This window comes from Taudactylus pleione, unplaced genomic scaffold, assembly GCF_031769625.1.
Source record: "Taudactylus pleione unplaced genomic scaffold, aTauple2 ptg000114l, whole genome shotgun sequence".
Taxonomy (NCBI): domain Eukaryota; kingdom Metazoa; phylum Chordata; class Amphibia; order Anura; family Myobatrachidae; genus Taudactylus; species Taudactylus pleione.
In genome coordinates, this window is record NW_028284516.1 from 25,249,000 (window position 1) to 25,274,362 (window position 25,363).

Sequence of the window (25,363 nt, forward strand, 5' to 3'; positions counted from 1 at the left end):
TAACAAGACGGGAGGGTGTGGGAAAAACAGGGGACAGGGGGGGCTGCCGAGGATGTGGGGCAGCTGCTGTGACCTGGCAGATGTTGGATCTGGATCTATTTATTTATTAGTTTACATATATATATATATATATATATATATATATATATACCCTTTCTAGTAAGCAAACCTACATTCTTTAAACACTCACAAAATTATTTTTCTCAGGATGTCACTTTTCTAGTATGATAATTTAAGCATACATTGTCTGTAGTTCACTTTAACAAGGAAATGTTATAAATTTGGGGTTTCTGACAATTTTACCTTGGTGACTAAGGAGAAAGCAAAGCAGAAAGCCTTCCCCTGTCCTTTACTGCAGCAGCTTAAAGCTGATGGTCTCTCTCTACTCTCCTGTTCCTTAGATATGCTAAGATGCAGCTCGCTCCTTCTCGGCTCTTCTTTATAGGCGGCACACACACCCGGCGCGGCATGACTTCATTATGCATGCGTTACCAGCCGAAGTCCTATTGATTAGGGAGGAAGGGGAGGCGGAGCTTAGGAGCTGCAAGCAAAATTGTGCCGCTAGCCCTATTAGCGCTGGCCGTGGGGCGGAGTTTACCGGGCAAAGTAAATTCATTCCTTCCTGATGGGGCAGACAGAAAGTAGTTTTAATTGCAGGCACAATGGCTAATGGGTGGTCCTGTGCATACCCGTACCACCTCTTAGTTACGCCTATGCCGGCGGGCCCCCCCCCCCATCTCTCTGACTGTCCAAGCCTGGAACTAGAATCCCGACATTCCCCCCCTGATGGTGGCCCTGGAGCCTTGTATGTGTATATCTTGTGTTTCTTTTGAATATCAAGACTGCTGTACATCTCTGTATGCTGTACCCCCTTGTAGCTGAGGGGAAGGGTCATTTTAAAGACCATTGAGCAAAAAACATCTTTGCCTTACAACTGCATCTGAATCCTGCGACCAACAGAATTGCGCAAAACGCTATTCTGTTCTCCGGCTGTTCCGGATTGAGCCAAGCATCTCCAAAGCTCAAGCCCATTGCCAGCTACCTTGTAGAGCCTGGTCCACTGCGAGGGATCAGTGCATATCAGCCAACTCCAATAAGGAGGTGTGGCCACAGCTAGTTCACGCATACACAGCAGTAAGAAATTCCAAACGCAGTCGGTAGGAGTTTGGTGGTGGCAGCTACAAACCCGTCCACTGCGCAGTGGGTGGAGTCAGTGACAGGCGGTCACTGACGGTAAGAGGGAATCCCTGATACCCCAAGACCCAGTGGGGATTGAAACCCAACCTCTGATCGGGAGTGGAGGCTGAGGCCATCTGGTCACAATACCCATAGAACTATCACTCTCCCTGCTGTCTATCTCTGTCTTCCCCTCCTGCTGACCCTGCCTGTCGCTCCTCTTGCTGTAGAGTGTTCCTCCTCCCGTAGCTGCACCCTGCAATGCTGATAGTGGCAGAGAAGGCAAAGTGTCTGGGGGAGTGAGCCAGTAGATGAGCCCAGAGCAACCTGGGCCAGGCTCCATGGCAGTCAGTGGCTGGGGGCATAGGGCTGCGCTCTCCAGGCTACGGGGCTCCAGGCGATGGCCCTGTCAGCCCATGGCTTGAGCTGCCCCTGGTTGGGCTGTTTGTTTGTTGCAGTTACCAGTTTGCCAAAACTGCTGCCGCTGCACCTCTTCACTCCTTCTGACCTGTTCTTCCTATGAAGATAACTGGCTTTTGTGAAGCTCTTCTTGCCCATTCAGTGCTGTCTGGCCACCTGAATCTGCCTTATGTGTCACCTGAAGATGCCAACACCTCCGTGAGTTTGGAATCACTTAGGTAAACAAGTGGAAAGATAGAATAGTAGCTTTAATTTATAAAAAATAGGGGGATGTAGTCATTAGGTCGACATTTACAATGTAGACACTCATAATGTTGACATCACAATTTTAAAGTGTCAAAGGGCAACGTGTTAACTTCTTCAGAATGTTGACATATGAAATGTCAATATTGTCTAAATGTTGACATAAGGGATAGGCTGCGGCCGGAAGGGTTAGGGTCAGGCTGTGAGAGCTTAGGTTTAGGCTGCAGGGATCGGGGGTAGGGTTAGGCACTCGAGGGAGGGTTAGGGGAAGGGATTAATGTCAGAGTTGTAGGATCAGCGATCTGGCCTGGAAGTGACAGTCGTATGGAGCCGCTGCAGCCGTCACCGCTGGGCCACCATGGACAATATGTCGACATTCTAACATGTTGACATTTCATTACTGTCTGCATAATAATTGTTGACATATTGTCAATGTTGACATCATGACCATGTCGACATTCTCATGTCAACATGATGGATGTCAACATTATGGCTGTCGACATATCATACCATACCCAAAAATGGATTTATCTGTATCTGTATATATATATATATATATATATATATATATATATCTGTATTTACAGAAACACACAGGAATATAATATCATTAACAAAAGCTAAGGGGTTTACCGCAAAGGCAGCCTGCCGCTCTACCCTAATCTAAAGGGGTGATGGTCATCATGTTCTCTGGAGCATTGTCCTGGTCACCAAAATAACTTTCTGCATACTGCCACAGTGACAATTTTCACATGCCAAGGTTCACTATTTGGAAAGCTGCTGCTATATTTTGCTAAATTTTTACCACATTGTGTCTGCTCAATATTGTTACAGTGCGATTATTTTATATTTATTTTTTCATTCATTTATTTTTTATCTTTTTAGATACATATAATTTTCCTTTATATAACAGGAGAATCCTCAGTTCAAACTTATTGGTTTACATTTCCAGTGATATAATACACATACCCTTTATTATATGTATTTTCTATTAAACATAATATGATTATGTCAGTCATGTCTATATTATTTATTCTTGTATAGCTATAGTTGTTTAGTCATCTCCTATCTGATTTTTTAGCGCAGATCATCTATAGTATATTTGTTCTGGTTACTTTAAACCTTCACAGGAGGTTTAATTAGATCTGCTGCTGTTAATCTTGGGATCTGACATACCGACGCCGGAATCCCGAAGAGGATCAAGATATCGACACCGCTATGCCGAAGAGGATGAAGATACTGACGTCGGCATCCAGACCGCCGGAATCCCGAAGGTAAGTATGCCGCTTAGACTTAGTGTTAGCCCGGGCATGGCGGGATAGGTTGAGGAACCAGAGGGGGGAGTTTAGGGTTTAGACACCAACCTAAGAGAGTTAGGTTTAGGGTGTGGGGTGGGGGGGGGGGTAGGGTTAGGTACCATCGGATGGAGGTTAGGGTTAAGCACCACCAAGGGTAGGTTAGGGTTAGGCACCACCGGGAGAGGGGTTAGGGTTAGGGGGGGACAGGGGGAGGGTACGCAAATTTACTACTAAGGGAGGTCTCCTTATTTGAAGATGGATCTATAAACATTTCATCTGATAAGGTTTGTATCATTGTCAGGTTCCTCATGAATTTTCATGGCGAATTAATCAAGCAACAAGATTTTAACCTACTATAACTACAGATTTGTTGTGGTCCTGGTGTGCTGACCTCAAACATTTGGGGGTCTATGTACTAAGACTTGGAGAGAGATAAAGTGGAGAGAAATAAAATACCAAACAATCATCTCCTAACTTTAATTTTTCAAACACAGCCTGTAAAGTGACAGGAGCTGATTGGTTGGTACTTTATCTCCATTATCTCTCTACAAGGTTGTATTTATTTGTCTGACGCAATCATGTTTTTTAATGATAGAGGTGTGTGTCTGTGTCAGTCAGTGTGTGTGTACCCCTTCATAGGCTGAGTGGTATATTAGCATTTGGAAACCCCCCTTTCAAAATCCTGCGTTTGCCATTGTAAGTTTTTACAGTAAAAGGTTAAAAAGTTGCTATAATCTACAATTATTTTAGGTACTTTTAGATTGGAAACTGAAATTGCTTGGATATCCTCATTTTACATTCTAATAACGTGCTATATAAAATTATTAATATAGTAGGCTGTCATTATCTTCCTAGGAAATCATTAATATTTATACATGGCAAGAACACAGAACAAAAATTGTTAGAACACAATATGTCATTTTCATTGCTTTGATGAGTTGTATCAGGTTCCAGATTCTTGGCGATGAATTGGAATCCTTAGAATGAGCCAGATGCGTCTGCAGCGTCTCTATGGCTTCTCCAGGTATTAAAACAGTGTGATATGTTTTCTTTTCATTAATATTTTCTAAAAAGGCTGTGACAACTTAATGTGATTCTCTACCATCATGTAAAAAAATTATTTTCAATTAAAAACTCATCTCAACAGATGGTTTTGGCATTAGGGCAGAGGAAGACGTTATTTCAAGTATTTGCTAAGTTTTGGATGCTTCAAGGATGGAAATACATTTTTATTAAAATTATTGCTACATAATGATGAGCCCCAACTGTAAAATTGTAGCCTTGGCCAGAGAATTATTCCAAAATTGCACCCCACAAGGCTACTTTTGCTCTGTAAACAAGCAATTGTTGTTGGGGGTTGCCACCACCAAAGTGAATCTGTTTGTATCTAGCAAATAAGACTCATATATCTCCCCGTAAAGTAGTCCGGAAAACCCAGAACAGATGCCAAAGAAAGTGATGACTATGAAAGCTTCTTCTGTTTTTGTTTTATGGGAGAATTTCCGGAGTGTTCATATGAGTGAAGGTGTTTGACAAGTGAATCATAACTAGAGATGTGCACCGACCCCCTATGTTTTGGTTTTCGTTTTGCCAAACCACCCTCGTGTTCTGGTTTCGGTTTAAGATCTGTTTCCTTTTAAAAATTAAAAAAGAAAAAACACTTAAAATGATGTAATTTTGGCCTGTTGGCAGGCCACCCAAAACCTGAGTTCGGTCTTAAATCCGAGTTCCGAACTGCAGGAAGATCCGAATCGTGACTCGGTTCGACTCGGTACCCCAAAGTGATTCCGTTCTAAATTCGGTTGTTGTCTGTTCTCTGAAAACTGTCCCTGCACATATCTAATCATAGCCCACAATTCTCTGGTGGCAATAGCCAGCTATACCCAACACAGTTCATATCTAAGAGACAGTAGGGGGTCTTGGTACCTTGAGTATGTCTTGTATTCTTTTAGCAGAGAGAATGTGTTCTCCAGCTGATACTTCAAGTCATAAACATTAAGGAACTTAACTTTAAGGAAAGAGGGGACTTTTTACAAGCATCCAAAGATGATGAGGCCAGCAACAAATCATCTACATACTGGATAAGGACATAACCTGCTCAACAAAACAATGTAATCAAGGTAATTCTTTAAGATGTGTGAGAAGAGGAAGTACATATCTATTTAGTCTTGCAGCGTTTCGTCTGTCTGGCCCAGATACTAGAACCCTTAATAGGTCAATATACACAAACTACATTTAGTTGGATTTTTGGGTAACATGAATAAACCAGTATGAAATATATAGTTATGATTCTCTGATATGGAAGAAGTTTGCCATAAAATGGACACAGCAGTGAAATAAATTTTAGTCTTGTCACTTTATATGTCTAGTCACAAAAGACAAGGATATTGCTCACAATTTTGCAATTATTAAACCTAGCTTACATCCTCCTGACACTATGGGGTATATTATTTACTAAAGTGCGGGTTTATAGAAGGGAAGGTGTTGCCTATAGCAGCCAATCAGATTCAATCAGATTCTACTTATCATTTATCTAGTGCCTTATAGAAGGTAATAGCTAGAATCCTATTGGTTGCTTTACCTCCACTTCTATTAGGGGCTGGCTGGCAACTTTAACTGGGGGAAAACACAAGCAAGTGGCCATGGCTTTTCTACCAGCACTATGTAGAACTTGGCCCCGATAGGGTATCGCCATCTCCAGATGGCGTTACCCTATAGTAGCCTTTGGGCTACTATTTTGAAAATTCTTCTGGAGAGGGGTGCTCCGTAATCCTCTCTGTTGGCCTCTGAGAGCTGCGCATGCACAGTGTGTGCCGAGGAACTGAACCAAAAAGCAGTGTGATGGCGTTACGCTATCATACTGCTTCCAGTTCTTCCCCAGGGCAGGCTCTTATCGGAGCCCATCTTCTGGCAAGAGGATTTTAGTGAATTTGCAAGAAAATATAAATTTACATATTGCAAATTTGGGCGTTAAATATTTATCATGTCTACATTTAAAATGCAGATTGTGATAAATAAGCCCCTTAGTAACAGACAATTGTGCTTACCTGCCATCCTTAGGGTCAGTTTTGTGGCGCTGAACGCGATTTAGTCCTTCATCCATACACGCCAATTCTGATCGCAGCCACCAGCCATGTAATAAGGGGGCAGAGGGAAACATGCTGGGAGGGGACATAGGCACAGATGGGGAGGGGGCAGAGGTACAGATGGGAAGGTGGCAGAGGGGCAGATGGGGAGGGAGTACAGGCATATGTAGAGAGTGGGATAAAGGTCACATTTTTCAGACAGTGAAAAAGACTCCAGGGGAAATGTGACAGTGGAGGAGACTGCAGAAGAATTGGAAATAGTGGGAGATACTGCAGGAGAGAAGATAATAGTGGGAGAGACTGCAGGAGAAAATTAAATAGTGGGAGAGACTGCAGGAGAAAAGGAAATAGTGGGAGAGACTGCAGGAGAAAAGGAAATAGTGGGAGAGACTGCAGGAAAGAAGATAATAGTGGGAGAGAATGCAGGAGAGAAGATAATAGTGGGAGAGACTGCAGGAGAAAAGAAAATAGTGGGAGAGACTGCAGGAGAAAAGGAAATAGAGGGAGAGACTGCAGGAGAAAAGGAAATAGTGGGAGAGACTTCAGGAGAGAATATAATAGTGGGAGAGACTGCAGGAGATAAGATAATAGTGGGAGAGACTGCAGGAGAGAAGATAATAGTGGGAGAGACTGCAGGAGAAAAGGAAATAGTGGGAGAGACTGCAGGAGAGAATATAATAGTGGGAGAGACTGCAGGAGAGAAGATAATAGTGGGAGAGACTGCAGGAGAAAAGGAAATAGTGGGAGAAACTGCAGGAGAGAAGATAATAGTGGAAGAGACTGCAGGAGAGAAGATAATAGTGGGAGAGACTGTAGGAGAGAAGATAATAGTGGGAGAGACTGCAGGAGAAAGGGATATAGTGGGAGAGACTGCAGGAGAAAAGATAATAGTGGGAGAGACTGCAGGAGAAAAGGAAACAGTGGGAGAGACTGCAGGAGAGAAGATAATAGTGGGAGAGACTGCAGGAGAAAAGGAATAGTGTGAGAGACTGCAGGAGAAAAGATAATAGTGGGAGAGACTGCAGGAGAAAGGGATATAGTGGGAGAGACTGCAGGAGAGAAGATAATAGTGTGAGAGACTGCAGGAGAAAAGGAAATAGTGGGAGATACTGCAGGGGAAAAGGGGAATGTGGGAGAGACTGCAGAGAAAAGGGGGCCATGACAGAGACTGCAGGGTAAGGGGACAGTGAGAGAGACTGCAGTGGAGAAGGGGACAGTTGAAGGGATTGCAGAGAAAAGGGGACTGTGGGAGAGACTGCAGGGGAGAAAAGGATAGTGGGAGAGACTGCAGGGGACAGTGGGACAGACTGCAGGGGAGAAGGGGACAGTGACAGAGACTGCAGGAGAGAAGGCAATAGTGGGGGAGGCTGCAGGGGATAAGGGGACAGTAGGACAGACTCAGGGAATAAGGGGACAGTGGGACAGACTGCAGGGGAGAAGGGGCCAGTGGGAGAGACTGCAGTGGATAAGGGGCCAGTGGGACAGACTGTAGAGGTTAAGGGGCCAGTGGGAGACATGCAGGGGAAAAGGGAGAACCTCTGTGGTGTGCACTGATAGAAGGTGTGCCTTATAGAAGGTAATAGCTAGAATCCTATTGGTTGCTTTACCTCCACTTCTATTAGGGGCTGGCTGGCAACTTTAACTGGGGGAAAACACAAGCAAGTGGCCATGGCTTTTCTACCAGCACTATGTAGAACTTGGCCCCGATAGGGTATCGCCATCTCCAGATGGCGTTACCCTATAGTAGCCTTTGGGCTACTATTTTGAAAATTCTTCTGGAGAGGGGTGCTCCGTAATCCTCTCTGTTGGCCTCTGAGAGCTGCGCATGCACAGTGTGTGCCGAGGAACTGAACCAAAAAGCAGTGTGATGGCGTTACGCTATCATACTGCTTCTAGTTCTTCCCCAGGGCAGGCTCTTATCGGAGCCCATCTTCTGGCAAGAGGATTTTAGTGAATTTGCAAGAAAATATAAATTTACATATTGCAAATTTGGGCGTTAAATATTTATCATGTCTACATTTAAAATGCAGATTGTGATAAATAAGCCCCTTAGTAACAGACAATTGTGCTTACCTGCCATCCTTAGGGTCAGTTTTGTGGCGCTGAACGCGATTTAGTCCTTCATCCATACACGCCAATTCTGATCGCAGCCACCAGCCATGTAATAAGGGGGCAGAGGGAAACATGCTGGGAGGGGACATAGGCACAGATGGGGAGGGGGCAGAGGTACAGATGGGAAGGTGGCAGAGGGGCAGATGGGGAGGGAGTACAGGCATATGTAGAGAGTGGGATAAAGGTCACATTTTTCAGACAGTGAAAAAGACTCCAGGGGAAATGTGACAGTGGAGGAGACTGCAGAAGAATTGGAAATAGTGGGAGATACTGCAGGAGAGAAGATAATAGTGGGAGAGACTGCAGGAGAAAATTAAATAGTGGGAGAGACTGCAGGAGAAAAGGAAATAGTGGGAGAGACTGCAGGAGAAAAGGAAATAGTGGGAGAGACTGCAGGAAAGAAGATAATAGTGGGAGAGAATGCAGGAGAGAAGATAATAGTGGGAGAGACTGCAGGAGAAAAGAAAATAGTGGGAGAGACTGCAGGAGAAAAGGAAATAGAGGGAGAGACTGCAGGAGAAAAGGAAATAGTGGGAGAGACTTCAGGAGAGAATATAATAGTGGGAGAGACTGCAGGAGATAAGATAATAGTGGGAGAGACTGCAGGAGAGAAGATAATAGTGGGAGAGACTGCAGGAGAAAAGGAAATAGTGGGAGAGACTGCAGGAGAGAATATAATAGTGGGAGAGACTGCAGGAGAGAAGATAATAGTGGGAGAGACTGCAGGAGAAAAGGAAATAGTGGGAGAAACTGCAGGAGAGAAGATAATAGTGGAAGAGACTGCAGGAGAGAAGATAATAGTGGGAGAGACTGTAGGAGAGAAGATAATAGTGGGAGAGACTGCAGGAGAAAGGGATATAGTGGGAGAGACTGCAGGAGAAAAGATAATATTGGGAGAGACTGCAGGAGAAAAGGAAACAGTGGGAGAGACTGCAGGAGAGAAGATAATAGTGGGAGAGACTGCAGGAGAAAAGGAATAGTGTGAGAGACTGCAGGAGAAAAGATAATAGTGGGAGAGACTGCAGGAGAAAGGGATATAGTGGGAGAGACTGCAGGAGAGAAGATAATAGTGTGAGAGACTGCAGGAGAAAAGGAAATAGTGGGAGATACTGCAGGGGAAAAGGGGAATGTGGGAGAGACTGCAGAGAAAAGGGGGCCATGACAGAGACTGCAGGGTAAGGGGACAGTGAGAGAGACTGCAGTGGAGAAGGGGACAGTTGAAGGGATTGCAGAGAAAAGGGGACTGTGGGAGAGACTGCAGGGGAGAAAAGGATAGTGGGAGAGACTGCAGGGGACAGTGGGACAGACTGCAGGGGAGAAGGGGACAGTGACAGAGACTGCAGGAGAGAAGGCAATAGTGGGGGAGACTGCAGGGGATAAGGGGACAGTAGGACAGACTCAGGGAATAAGGGGACAGTGGGACAGACTGCAGGGGAGAAGGGGCCAGTGGGAGAGACTGCAGTGGATAAGGGGCCAGTGGGACAGACTGTAGAGGTTAAGGGGCCAGTGGGAGACATGCAGGGGAAAAGGGAGAACCTCTGTGGTGTGCACTGCAGGTAAAGTAGGGTTGGCCTTCTTCTGTGCAGTGCCAATAGAAGCAGGGAGTATGGAGGAGAAGAGAGGAAGTGAAGAGAGCTTGGGGCGGGGCTACTGCCGAGCCAAGAAAGGGAAGCTGTTCTGGTGGAGGGAGGCTGAGGGGGGGAACCTGTGTGTGTATATGCCAGCCCCTTCTCATGCTAGCTGCACTGTGCCAACTCCTGACCCTGACAGCCAGGAGACAGGCAGAGGAACCTTCCCGGCTGTCATTGGTATGTATACAGAGTGCAGTGGTGCCCCTAGTGCTGCACAATAGTACCGACCCGGGGGGGGCAGGTGGCACCCTGGCCCTTGGCCCAGCCCACCCCTGACTTCTATAAACTCGCACTTTAGTAAATATACCCCTACAACCTTAAACGGTGCCAACTTAGTTATCATAATTTCTGTAGCTCATGAGTAATTAAACATGGGGTAAATATGTGTTATGAATATGAGCCCCCAAGAAACTAGGTGAGACATTACCTAGTACGACAAAGTGAGAAAACATTTGAAGTAACAGCTAAGGCTGCATTTTTTTCACAGGCTGAACAAAAGAAAGATGTCTACTAAATAATTCAATGAAATGATTAGATCAGTGGCTCAAAGTAACTAAATGTACATTGTTCCCATCTCACTTCACTTCAACTCCATTTATTTGCAGATGCTTCATAGACTGTCTATGCTATAAGGAGTCCAAACAATGTATTGTCCTTGATCTTTTGCTTAAGAAAATCTAGGGATTAAGAGCTAATCCCGGACTATATAGTGGAGAGAATGGGATGAGCATTATAATATTTACTGCACTGAAAACTGTGGAATAGCAGCCAGGTGCTTCGTCCAAAGGCTTCTGCGCCATCATTTTCAATTACATATGACCATCTGGCTGTCTTGGTTTTAGCAGCTGGGAAAGAAACCTTTAGAAATCACACAAACATCCTAATGATTAGGTTTTCTGCTCATTTCTAAGCTTATTATAATGCCAAAGCTATAATAACAAGGACATCTTCTGCAAATTAATTTTCTAGGCTGGTTCACCACTTTGCGCATCACAGAAAATGTTAGGTCTATTACAAAACAATAAAAAACACTATATTTTCATTCCAGGGATAAGCACAATATGCTGCTTACCTAACAAACGTGTTCTGTCTTATAAAACAGTGGTCATTTTATACAGTGTCAGACTAGGGCATGAAGGGCCCACCAGGGAAGTGTAACGGAAGTGGCCCACTGAAGGGGCGTGAACAGGGGATGGCAGGCAACTTTTAGCCTGGAGGGCAAGTCATAGGCAAACGCAGGGGGGTTTCCATCTGCCTGGAAACCCCGATCCCCAGCACAGACCATGACCACAATAGAAATAGTAATATAATAGTATGATACTAGTGCTGCATGTTCTCAGTATCACAAATGAAATGATTAGCACCACCTGTGGATCTTTTAAAATGTGTCAGCCAGTAATAAATATACCTGTGCACCAGATGTGGAAAACAAGCACTGTTAGGGGTGCCCTGCTATAGACCATCAATAGGGTTAATTATTAATACTGTATAATACTCTATCCAGTACATAAGGAGACCAATATGTACATATATGTCCAGGGCAGTGCTAGGTTCTTCTGCTGCTACCCCAGATTTGCTCCAATGCTCTGGAATGGAGCCCAAATCTGAAGAAAAACATTCTGCTCAGACAGGGTGGCCCTATAGCCGCATCTAATGGCTTACTGTGATTGCTGGTACTGCATATGCTGGAATTATGCAACACAATATACTTTATATGTAACATATTAAAGCTGGATAAGTGCTAATTATGCCCTCTTCATAGACTGGCCACACTCACTCTAAAATCAAGCATTTGGAAACCCCCTTCTAGAAATCCTGCGTTTGCCACTGCAAGTCAGAGCACTGGCTATGACGGCCCATCCTTAGATGGTTTTCACATATAACAAATACTTATAAAACAAAACGAGACATGGTATTGCTTAACCCAAAGATACTTGGAGATATACAGACCAAGTGTCACGCATATTAAGGGCCATCATACCACCTATTTGCATACCATGCAACAGTGCTTTGATGTGAGTGAAAAAAGGTAGATACAGCTCCCCACACACACATACAACACTCAACTCATTCAGATCCCCCCTCCCACAGATCTCCCCCTCTCTCAGATGCCCCACCCAGCTATACCCTGGTTACAGCTAGATCCCTTTCAGTTTCTGTACCCTGACGTCATCAGCCACTGTCCAACGTCATTTCCTACCATCCAAGTGGGCATAGAGCGGGAATATAATCTTGTGGCGAGCGTAGTGAGCCACTGAGCCCAAAGTGAGGTGAGCGAAGCGATCCCACAAGGGGACAATTTAATTTTTTTAGTGAACTTTGTGGACAGGGAACTGCACTTCCGCCCTCACTGCACGTCACTTCCAGGTACAAATACATAAGGGGAAATTTACCTTACACTATTCCCATTCACTCAGATCACCCTCTCACACACATACAGAGCTAAACCCATACAGATCCCCCTCACTAACACAGATCACCTTCCCACATCTCTATCATAGATTACCGTCCTCCTATCATAGCTCTCACCTAGCCACGGGGGTGATCACCTGCGGACCCAACAACACTGTCCAGAGACAGCCCCAGCAGCCCCCCTCAATGCCCCCATTCCCCAGTAGCCCCAGCATTTTATGTGCCTACTCCCCAGCAGCCCTCCTTTTATATACTCAATCTTCAGCCAGCCCCAGCAGCCCCTTCTATGTCCCCACTCCCTAGCAGGCCCAGCCTTTTATGTACCCACTCCCCAGTCAGCCCCAGCAGCCCTATTCTATGTACCCACTCCCCAGCCAGCCCCAACAGCCCCCTTCTATATCCCCACTCCCCAGCCAGCCCCAGTCTTTTGTGTTCCCACTCCTCAGCCAGCCCCAGCAGCCCCTTCTATGTCCCCACTCCCCAGCCAGCCCCAGCCTTTATGTCCTCAATGCCCAGCAGCACTCCTTCTTTGTCCCCTAGGCCCAGCAGCCCCATTCTATGTCCCAACTCCCCAGACAGCCCCTGCAGCCTCTTTCTATGTCCCCACTCCCCAGCCAGCCCCAGCAGCCCCCTTCTCTGTCCCCACTCCCCAGCCAGCCCCAGCAGCCCCCTTCTATGTCCCCACTCCCCAGCCTTTTATGTCCCCACTCCTCAGCAGCCCCCTTCTATGTCCTCACTCCCAAGCCTTTTATGTCCCCACTCCTCAGCAGCCCTGTCCCCAATCCCCAGTCAGCCCCAGCAGCCCTCCTTCTATGTCACCACTCCCCAGCCTTTTATGTCCCCACTCCTCAGCAGCCCTCCTATGTCCCCACTCCCCAGTCAGCCCCAGTCTTTTATGTCCCCACTCCCCAGCCAGCCCCAGCCTTTTATGTCCCCACTCCTCAGCCAGCCCCAGCCTTTTATGTCCCCAATCCCCAGCAGCCCTCCTTCTATGTCCCCTAGCCCCAGCAGCCCCCTTCTATGTCCCCACTCCCCAGCCACACACAGCAGCCTCTTCTCTGTCCCCACTCCCCAGCCAGCCCCAGCAGCCCCCTTCTATGTCCCCGCTCCCCAGCCTTTTATGTGCCCACTCCTCAGCAGCCACCCTTCTATGTCCTCACTCCCCAGCCTTTTATGTCCTCAATTCCCAGCAGCCCTCCTTCTATGTCCCCACTCCCCAGTCAGCCCCAGCCCTTTATGTCCCCACTCCTCAGCCAGCCCCAGCAGCCCTCTTCTATGTCCCATTCCCCAGCCAGCCCCAGCCTTATATGTCACCAATCCCCAGCAGCCCTCCTTCTATGTCCCCAATCCCCAGGAGCCCTCCTATGTCCCCTAGCCCCGTGAGCCCCCTAATCTGTCCCCACTCCCCATCCCCAGCAAGCCCCAGCAGCGTCTTTCTATGTCCCCACTCCCCAGCCAACTCCAGCAGCCCCCTTCTATGTCCCCACTCCCCAGCCAGCCCCAGCAGCCCCTTCTATGTCCTCACTCCCCAGCCTTCTATGTCCCCACTCCCCAGTCAGCCCCAGCCTTTTATCTCCCCACTCCTCAGCCAGCTCCAGCAGCCCTCTTCTATGTCCACATTCCCCAGCCAGCCCCAGCCTTTTATGTCCCCAATCCCCAGCAGCCCTCCTTCTATGTCCCCTAGCCCCAGCAACCCCCTTCTCTGTCCTCACTCCCCAGCCAGCCCCAGCAGCCTCTTTCTTTGTCCCCACTCCCCAGCCAGCCCCAGCAGCCCCCTTCAATGTCCCCACTCCCCAGCCTTTTATGTCCCCACTCCTCAGCAGCCCCTCTTCTATGTCCTCACTCCCCAGCCTTTTATGTCCCCACTCCTCAGCAGCCCTGTCCCCAATCCCAGGCAGCCCCAGCAGCCCTCCTTCTATTTCCCCTCTCCTTCTATATCCCTACTCCCCAGCAGGCCCATCCTTTTATGTCCCCACTCCCCAGCAGGCCCCCTTCTGTGCACCCCTCTTACCTTGTTGCTGCTCAAGGCAAGCGGAAGTGGCTCCCCTGTCCTCTCCTCTCTTCAGTGGCACGTGTGATGTAAGGATGGTGCAGTGCACATCCTCAATAAGAGCAGTAGCTGCACGGCCCAGGGCGGGTTGACACAGCAGCAGCCTCATCCACATGGCAGCCGTGCAGCTGCAATTCCAGTAAAAAAAATCTAAACGACAGGGGGGCATGTGCCTGGGTGTCCCGCCCCTCCTGATTCCGCCACTGGATACGGCCACCTAAGTTTGTAGAGGAAGCGGCCCAGGACACTAGGAGAAGGTGTGGCCCGGGGGGCAAATGGCATCCTGCCCCCCGGCCCAGTTCTGGGCCGGACCAGCCAATAGGCAGTTGTGGTCATTAACTGTAGGGGTGTAGCCAAAGAGTGTTAGGAAATTAGAGATAAAAGTATTATGAATGGAGGCCAGTTTACTGCAGACAGATCTAGCAATCCAGAAAGTGCCCGAGAATGTTGGAGAGGGAAGTGGGGAGATGTAGCAGAATTACCAGCAACCAGGAGAAGTACTAGGAATAGGACATAGGAGGAAGATTTATAGATGAGGGGAGTATTGTGGTAAGAGTAGGTAGGTGAGGGGATGTAACTAAGGGTAGCAATATATATCATAAGAAATTTGTATCAGAGAGGAGTAAGGTGGAGGAAACTGGGTGAGGTGAAGGATGAGCTGGTTATGGGCAGGTGGAGGAGGAATAGAGGTGCAGAGGAAGCATTTTGGAGCAGTGCAAAGTGAAGGGACGCGGCGAGCGAATTGAGCCAACTCGCCCGAAGCGTGGAAAGCAAAGTGAGTCCACACCATCCATCAACTATAGAGCTTAGCTCTCTAACTGTAGAGCAGAGCAGCATGTGGTAGAAGTCTAGGGACAAAGGGCAGAAGCTGGCAGGCAAACCTGGCTTAGGGGGACCCTGAGAGAGGGGGCAAGGGGCAATTGAACATCAGTATTAGGCTGACTGCAGCAGAGATCTCTGATCCTCACAGAACTGCTCCGGGTGATAGGCTGCCCCCTGCATTAGGCTCTGTTCTCATTGCTGAGCTGCTCCATAGCAGCATTAGGCAGGGATGTGGGACATGGTGCAGGTATTGAAAGGCAGTGCACTGCCTAGTACAAAAGGGCAAGGGGCACTTACACAGGCTGGGCAGCAACCCCTCCCGATCACAGCCTGCTAAGCCCCACCCCTCCTGAAAAGGGGCATGGCTTGAAATCAGTGGGGCCCACCGTGGAAATACCCGATCCCTGGCAGCTCAGTCCGAGTCTGATTTTTATACATTTTGGGGCCTATTCTGAGTTGAGAGCAAAGCAATGAGCAATGACTTTGCATCTGGACAAACCAGGTTGCACTGCAAGGGGTACAAAAACATTATTTTTATTTGCATGCAGGGTAAATACTGGCTGCTTTTACATATAGCCCTCAAATGCTGGACAGCTTTATTTTTACACTGCAATTTAGATTTGCTGCTCCCAAATCTAAATCGCTCTACACATTTTAAATCTGCCCCAGTGCAATGTGGTTTTGCAACGAGGTGGGTGAGGGCTGCTAGTGCTGTGACCTGCCCAGTGCTGGAGGAGAAGCTGTTTGCAGAAGACAGAATGAAGAAGACTTATCTGCTCTGCGTCGCTGAAGAGGGTTGGGTATGAAATACGGCAGCTTAAAAGCCGCCGGTTCAAATCTCGACCCTGGAAGCCCGACAGCAGCCTGATGCTGGCTGGTAAGTATAGTTAACCTTCCCCTCTCCCCCCCCCCTAACCCTAACTCTCCCTTGGGGGTGCCTAAACCTAAGTCCCCACCGTGGTGCCAAACCCCAAACACCCTCCCCCGCACCCAAAACCTAATCCTCCCTGGGGGGTGCATAACCCTAACCTAGCAATGGTGGTGCCTAACCCTAACCCCCCTTCCCCTAGCCTAACCCTCCTGGGGGGGTGCCTAACCCTAAGCCCCCCGGAGGGTGCTTAAACCTAACAGCCGTGCCCCCCCCCCCCCACGGCTAACAGCTCCCGATGCCCAGCTTACCTACTTTCGGTTTGCCGGGCGTCAGGATTTTGGCGTGGGGCTAATGATAGGCATGGGTATTTAGACGCCTATCTTTAGCCCCATGCTGGGCTTTCCAGTGTCGGCATTCCAGCCGCCTGCATCCTGACTACATCCTGCTGAGGATGGGGTCACCGTCACGGGAGAGGATGACCACAGTGAGTATATCCTTTTCTCTGGCTGCAAAGAGCTTGCAAATCAGCATGCAGCTGTTTGAATTTGCCATCCACCAGAGCTCTTAGCAATATTGCTTTGCCCCCTCACACCAGCACTTATTAGCTGGCACAAGATGGGAGCAGAAGAGGAGAAAAAGAGACATTTATATAAAACATTTATCTGTAAGCACTAATGGAAGTTTCTAAATATCTCTGATTAAAAGCAACATCATCCACTACCTAACATCAATTGCAGCATGCGCTAAAAAGAATAGAGACAACAGTCGTGCATGCAATAAGAACGATCCCTGCACACAGAAAGGAATTATTGGCATGAGCAGTCACTGCAAACCAACCCTGCACACAGAAAGGACTTATTAGCACAAGCAGCCACTGCAAGCTGGGGGGGATTGGTTTGATTTACCGCCAGACGCATGTCCGGCGGTTGGAATCCCGACAGCGGCTGCCCGACATGGGTGAAAATCCCAAACGTCCCTAAGGTAAGTATTGACTAACCTAATTCCCTCCCGTAACCCTCCCTTAGGGGTGCCTAACCCTAACCTTCCCCCCTGTGCCTATCCCTAATCCCCCCTCTAAGTGCCTAAACCTAACCCCCCCTTCCCCGCCGCCTAAACCTAAGTCCCCTGGGGGAGTGCCTAACCATAAGTTCCTCCCGGGGGTGCCTATCCCTAACCCCCCCTTCCCCGCCGCCTAAACCTAACCACTCAGGGGGTGCCAAACCCTAAGTCCCCCCCGGGAACCCTAAACCTAACCCTCCCCTTCCCGCGGCTATCCGCGCTCGGCGTCCCTTCAATCGGGATGCCGGGCGTCGGCCTCCCGGCGTATGTCTAATGACAGGCGTCGGCATATCGACGCCTGTCTTTAGACACTTGCCGGGATATGACAGTCAGGAAGCCGGCTGTCGAGATTAGGGAGCTTATTCAGAGGAGGCCGTACGGTCTACGACCGCACGGCCGCCTCGATGTTTTGCCAGTGCGCATGCGCACGAGGGAGTCGGCTCCCTTGTGCGCATGTGTGAGACCCGCTATGACCGACAGCGCTGGTCGTAGCGGGCCTCTTTCCAAAGGGGGCGAGCTGTCGATGTTGATTGACAGCTCGCCCCGTTTGGAAGGCGGGCCGGGGGGGTGGCAGCCCAAACGGAGGCGTTCCTATGGGAACGCCTGCCGTTTGGGGGAGGCCCCACTGACATCACTAGTGATGTCAGTGGAGAGCTTCCGTCTCAGACAGAGCCAGAAGCTCTCCGGGGCTTACGACAAGTGAGACCCTACCCTAGGGTCTCGTCGTAAGCCCCGATCGACGCGATGGTCTCTGACCATCGCAACCATCACCCAAGCGGTCGTTAGAGCTGTGGGTGTTAACCCACAGCCTAACGACCGCAACAGAGGCGGGAGGTTAGGATGCAAGTGGCCGCCCAGTTTCTGAGCGACTGCTTGCATCCTCCGACTGCCTCTGAATGAGGCCCTAGGTCCGCCGGCTTCCCGACTGCCTACCAGCTGGGGGAACCCTGCACACAAAAAGGTCATATTAGCATAAGCAACCACTGCAAGCTGGGGGAACCCTGCACACAGAGGACTTATTAGCACAAACAACCACTTCAAGCCAGGAGAACCATGCACACAGAAAAGAATCATCAGCACAAGCATCCACTACAAGTCGGGGAAACCCTGCACACATAAACCACGTATTAGCACTGAGAGAACTCATTAGCACAAGCAGCCACTGTAAGCTGGGAAAGCCCTGTACACAGAAAGGCCTCATTAGCACAAGCAGTCACTGTAAGCTAGGAAAGCCCTGCACACAGAATGGCCTCATTAGCACAAGCAGCCACTGTAAGCTGGGAAAGCCCTGCACACAGAAAGGCCTCATTAGCACAAGCAGACACTGTAAGCTACGAAAGCCCTGCACACAGAATGGCCTCATTAGCACAAGCAGCCACTGTAAGCTGAGAAAGCCCTGCACACAGAAAGGCCTCATTAGCACAAGCAGCCACTGTAAGCTAGGAAAGCCCTGCACACAGAAAAGATCCAGCAACAAAAATGGCAGCCAAAACCACGAAAAGAAAATGGAACAAACAACTATAAAATATAAGACCGCAAAGTCAGTCTAAAGAAACTTTAATTGTATATATACTACATTTGCAGACCATTTTGCAAAGACATCACAATAGATTACTTTACAGTACATTATTCAAGTTAATACAAAACAGATACTCAGATTGGTTACTTTCATGTGTATGCATTTGTTTTAGACATTAGACCCCAATAAAAATTCTCTTTACTTTACTACATATACATAACATCAGAAGTTTTCTTTTTGATTGATTTGGATTTAGACGGATGGGAATACTCTACTTACCTCCCAACAGGAAGCAATCCACTTATGCCAATTCAAGACAGTGCAGACAATATATAATATATACTGTACTGTAACGTTACTAAATCAAAGCTGTTAACTTTGTTTAGTTATCACATTGATAAGTGTGGTTTGTCTATATACCGCACACCAGAAAAGACATTTCCTGCTTTTTTTTAATAAAATCTTGCTGTACTGTTATTGTTGCTTATGAGTTTTGGTCAGTAGGGATACTATATGAGGACATTATCTGATTTTCAGGTGCTGTTGTTACTGCTAAAGGAGGATGGTGCTGCTAATCAGACTTTTATAGCAAACAATGCATAAGTGTAATCATTAGAATTCAAGTTCAGAGTCCAGTAGCTGGAAAGAAACGCAGACTAGTATATGTTAACTATAACAAGGAATGGTCAGAGGCAGCTGGTATTGGTTTCCAATGGGACAAAATCAATTCCAAAGAGTGAAGCAAAGACGTAGTTGAGCAAAAACCGGTTATAGTGCACCTGAAGTGAATAACTGAAGTCAGAATGTGCAGGAAGAGCAGCAACTAGATTACTGAGCAACAACAATAAGGCAAGACAAGAAGTGACAGTACTTGGTTTATATAGGATGTCAGGGGGTGGCACTATAAGATGTTGTAAGATAAGGGCTGAATTGACCAACGGCAAAGGCAAGAAGCTATCCAACAACTAGAAAAGCCCAGTCATTGGCAACCTCCAAAGGTATTAACCCTAAATTTGAACCCCGACAATGCACACCTTCTTCCTTAAAGCCCATGGGATTATTCAGAGACTCGTTTAGTGGAATGTTTCTGGTGCAACTCTCTAGCTTTATAAATGTTTATGCTAAATCCCAAAAATGTTCCTCTGACCACTAACTGTTTCATTTAACTAGACTAAAGCTGGCCATACACCAAACCAACTTTCCTCCAACCATCCAACTAGTTGGTTGTTTGAAATGAAAATCCGGTAATGCAGGGGAGCAAATGACAATCAGCCACTTGCTCCCAAACACCGGAAAACGTATGAAAGCTGTTGTTCAGACAAGTTGTTTCAATCAAACAGATGTAACCAACTTGCCTGAATGACCTTTTTCGTGTTTTCTGGTGTTTGGGAGCAAATGGCTGATTGTCATTATCTCCCATGCATTACCAGATTTTCATTCCAATGAACCAACTAGTTGGATGGTTGAAGGAAAGTTGGTCTGGTGTATGGCCAACTTCAGTAGGATCTTATCTGCATATATTTTCTTCCTTTTCAACTATGTCTGTGTTATACCAGGTACACACTTTAGCAACCGGCAATTGTGCCAATGTCCAGGAACACCCTGGACATCACATGATTGCCGGTACGCACTGGTAATGCAGGACAGAAGGATCACTCATTCCCTCCTTCATTAATCATGCGATATCATCTGGTTGGGCGTGCAGCATGGCCGACCGGACAATATTGAATACGACCGTGTAAATCGGGCATAGACACTGAGCGATTTGTTGATTTGTCGTTCCGATTTGGTCAAATCAGCTAAATCAGAATGACATCGCTCCAATGTGTCCCCAGCTTTAGCAGTAGTGGCACCTCTTGTCACACTTTTGTCTGTTGCTAGGCAACAGCTGCTATAACATGGTGCCTCCTTCCAGCATCTAGTCCATCTTCTGCTCTTCCCAGCTGCTGTGCAATATCATTAGGGGGACTGGGTTCTCACTTCTCAGCCCATTGGCTAGTGCAGGTTTATATACCCACATTTCAGTTCTGCCTGTGCCTGTTTTGTTGGTAGCTGCATCTGCATTCATGTATTCTGTTACTAGCTGCAGATTTGGGTTGTCTTTTGGATTCCACAATCGTCCCCTCCTAGATCTTGTCCTGTTCTTACATTAGGAGTTTGTTTACTGCCAGCCCTGATCCAGCATTGCCTAATTATCATAGTTTGTCTGCTGCCAGCCCTGACAGAGCATGGCATAATCATTATAGCTGGTCTGCCATCAGACCTGACCTTAGCTTGTTTACAAGGTTATCTGACATCTGTAAAATCTGTGTCTTACCTGCACCTACTTTCTGTGTCCAGTCACTACTTCTCAGCACTTATATCCTGTATTGTGTCCTGTCCATCTTTAAACCATGGCAATATGTGTGTTGAAATTTAAAGTAAATGTTGCTTACTGAAGTTGAAGTCCTCATAAAAAAGTAATCTCTCTAAAGTTATCGTCCTAACAGACTGGTAGTGGCAGTCTAAAAGTGATTCTTGTGAAATGGTTTAAGCAGTGAAACGTGAAAAAATTGATGTATTTGATGTACTTGATACTAGAAGTTTTAAGTGGAATTTGAGATTAAATTTTAAATTGTCCAGAAAACTTTTGAACCAGGTCGAGAGAAGGTATTTGTGTCTTCAGGTGAGTGGGTATTACTTAGCTGGTCAGGAATGGCTGGAGGGTGCCAGTGGTGGCCTGGGTCAGTAGCACATTGGTCAGGGAAAAATAGGCAACAGTCTCTCTCCCCAGCCCAACAGACACTGCTGTTTCTGGGCTACAGAGGGTCTAGGGAAGCTGCTGCTGCTAAGCAGTCTCTTCTCTCTCCCTGCAAGTGTTATGGTGGGGTGGGCGATCACACTGTTTGCTGTGCCCCCCTGGATCTTCCCCCTGGGCAAATGGCACAAATGTATCCCCTTTCCCAGTGTGCATTGGACTTTTAAAAAAAATAAAAATGGGAGCGGTCATGGCCATTCCCAGTGGTATACCTCCCCATGTTGACACATGGCACGAATAGGATTATAGTGCGAGCATTGAAGCTGCACACCGACAAAAAGGGGTAGTGACCTCGCGGATAGGGGGCATGGGCTTGCAGGTAGGGGGTTGTGGCAACGCGGGTAAGGGCTATGGCCTCACAGCCCGAACTTCAGTTTTAGTAACTCCAGGGGTCCCGGAGATGCGGACTACCCCCGGGGGCCAGTCTGTGTGCAGTGCTACCTCCCTCACATAATGCTACAGTACAGCACCCGGCTCCTGTCACTGAGGAGAAGTCGGCACTTTGATGTCATCCCTTTGCTGGTAACACCTGGGTGCAGCCCGCACCCCCCTTGTGATGCCACTGGCCACACCTTTGAGATTTGGCATGCCCTCTTCCTTTAACTGGGCCCATTAATGCTCTTGATGGCCCTGAATGTCTTGAGGCTAGTGAAGAGTCAGAGTTTGTCTCCAACTCAAAAACTGGGACTAAGTCTATGGTGTCTGCCTGCAGCATGTTTACAAAAAGTTTGTCACCTGATAACAATTCTTGAGTTTTATATTTTTGGAGTCAGTAAAAATGTTTAACACCTCTACTCATAGTGAGGTAACAAAGCCGAGTTCAATAGCCAATGCGCAATGCAAAATTACATCTACAGAAATACATTTAGATAGTGTCATTATCTTACCCCTCTTACAGAAGAATAAGGAAATATTGTGCTTAGAAATACTGGCATTAAAACGTTTTTTTTATTCTGTGAGAATAATATTTTCAGAATTTTCTTCCATATGGACTTCAGAAATCTATACAGAGAATCAGATTTTCCATTTCTGTATCCAGGTTAGTACTGTATGAAATTATAAAGGTAAAGCAATAGAAAACTAAAGTCCACATGGTCTGTCTAGGGAACATGTTTATCGGTGCATAAATCCCAAATTTCTCCATTCTGAAAATGCATATTTGATGGCCATTAGCTCCTTAATTCCAATATCAATATCTAGTCTGCCATAGTCATTTGGCAAGAAAAATAAGCTCAAGGATCTAATAAAGTCTTCTCACTCACATATTGAGAGATGATTGTTCCAACAATCAAAGGAAACATTTCTTATGAATATACAGCAGAAATTTTTAATACCAATTAAATGTTAGACTTCTTTTTCATTCCTAGGGACAGACCCATTAACAACTGCATCAATTTTGCAGGGCTCTATGCGTGGACCATCTGTGGGGACAATATACCCTAAGCATTGAATTTAGCCCTGTTAAAAATTCATACTTCTCTAATTTACAGGTATAGTTGGCTTTTCCAAAGTCTTTAAAACAATTTTAATATTTAAAACGAATTAATCTAGTAGTTCTCTAGTAAAATGCTGATAAGTTGTGGGGGCATTATACAGACGGAAAGTAATGACCAAATACTACATTTTCCATATTTGGTCCTGAAGGCAAACAAAATCTTATTGTTTTATAGTCTCATCCAATTTGTAAATTAAAAAAAGTGGGTTCTTCTAACCCAGAATCTTATTTAACTCCCTAGAAGAGGAAGAATCCTTCTTTCCAACAAAAATTAAGTTGCACCGGCAGGAGACAGGGAAACACAAATAAAGCCTCCTGTGACAGTCATAAGGGCAATTGCGAGACAATTAAACTGCTTTCATTTTTTGTTGCAACCTCATCTTTGTATTGTGGTGACAATTAATCCAACTCTTTAAAAGAAAGTTCAAATATCTGTTTGGCTTCAGAGATTAACGTCCCTGGATGAAAGTTAAACTTTTTCCAAGATTCCAAAAATATTGAGGTATTTCGGTGATGCAAACAAATGAAAGCTTATCGTTTCATGATATCTTGGCTTTGCAATCATTTGGAGTTCAATGGTTTTGTGACTGCCCATCTATCATCCCAGATTCACAGCACTTTCTGGTCACAATGTGGTCATCCTTTGTAGATGGCAGGGCCGAAACTAGGATTTTTGTCACCCGGGGCAATACAGTAATTTGGCGTCCCTCCCTGGTAATTCCCCCATACCAATGCCCCCTGCAGCAGTGCCCCTATAGTAATGCCCCCTTCAGCAGTGCACCTATAGTAATGTCCCCTGAGGTAATGCCCCTGTAGTAGTGCCCATATGGTAATGCCCCTATAGTAATGCCCCTGTAGTAGTGCCCATCTAATAATGCCCCTGTAGTAGTGCCCATATGGTAATGCCCCCATAATAATGCTCTTGTAGTAGTGCCCATAAAGTAATGCCCCTGTAGTAGTACCCATATGGTAATTCCCCCATAGTAATGCCCATGTAGTAGTGCCCATATAGTAATACCCCCATAGTAAAGCCGCTGTAGTAGTGCCCATATGGTAATGCCCCCATAGTAATGCCCCTGTAGTGCCTCTTACACAAAAAAACAATACCTTAAACCCCGCTCCTGCGTCCACCGCCATCCGGTCCCTGCTCCCCGGAATTATGGGAGAGACATCATGACTTCTCTCCTATAGTGCCCGTGGAGAGAGCTGGAAGCTGGAGTTCAGGAGAGAACTCCAACCTCCGGCTACCGTGGCGATTTCCCCTTCGCTGTAAGGACCCGTCCTTATGGCAAAGGGGAACTAAGAAACCACCCCTCCACCCCACTGCCAGGCAGATATAGTACCCCTCTACCCCCTTGTCAGCCCTAGCACCCCTCCACCCCACTACCAGGCAGATATAGTACCCCCTGCCAGCCCTAGCATCCCTCCACCCCACTGGCAGGCAGACCAAGCTCCTCTTACAGCATCCCTCCACCCCACTGCCAGGCAGCCCAAGCTCCTTACTGTCAACCAGCCGGACAGTCACTGGCTGGATCCACTCCTGGATTCCCACTGCTCTGCTGCATCCTTCTCTCTGGGGTCCCACTACTGCTGCTGCATACTGCCCCGCTGGAGTCACGCTTCCACCTGGCCACTAGCCATACTGCACGGAGCCACAGACGCTTTGTCACTCAGACTCCCGCCATGGTGCCACTGCCTTTGGACCCGCCCTCAGCTACGCCCATCGCCTGACATCGAAAAGGTCCTTCTGGTGAAGGGGATCTAGTCACTACCCTACTGCGGTGCAGCAGGGAAGGAGCCAGGCACCTGCTGGTAATAAAATCTCAGTGGGCATCCGGCTTGGAGCCTCCCTGCGGCACCGGGCTGGAGGACACTGGTGGCGGGTGCACCTCCAGCACCCCCCCCCCCAGTTGTGGCCACGTGGATGGTGATGTCCACAAAAATTACTCCAGGACCAGAGTCAAATAGTACTAAGCCTTGGATGGAGATAAAGTGGATGGAGATAAAGTACCAACCAACCAGCTCCTAACTGTCATTTTTCAAACTCGGCCTGTGACATGACAATTAGGAGCTAATTGGCTGGTAATTTATCTCCATCCAAGGCTTAGTAAATAGACCCCAAAGTGTAATTCTTCCCTTGAAATTCTGTCTATGATGTGTACAAATGGAGTACAATTGGTCATACGATCATACGATCCGATGTGTTGTTTCCGATTTCAAATAGTTAACAATGCATCGTTTATTGCTAAACACCTCACGATAAATCTCCTGGAATTTGAATAGGAGAGGGCTTAGCTAGGGCTGTATAAAAGGCAGCATCCATTTTAGATCTGTGCATACTCTGCTCAGTGACTAGTGAGGCTTGGTTTTAT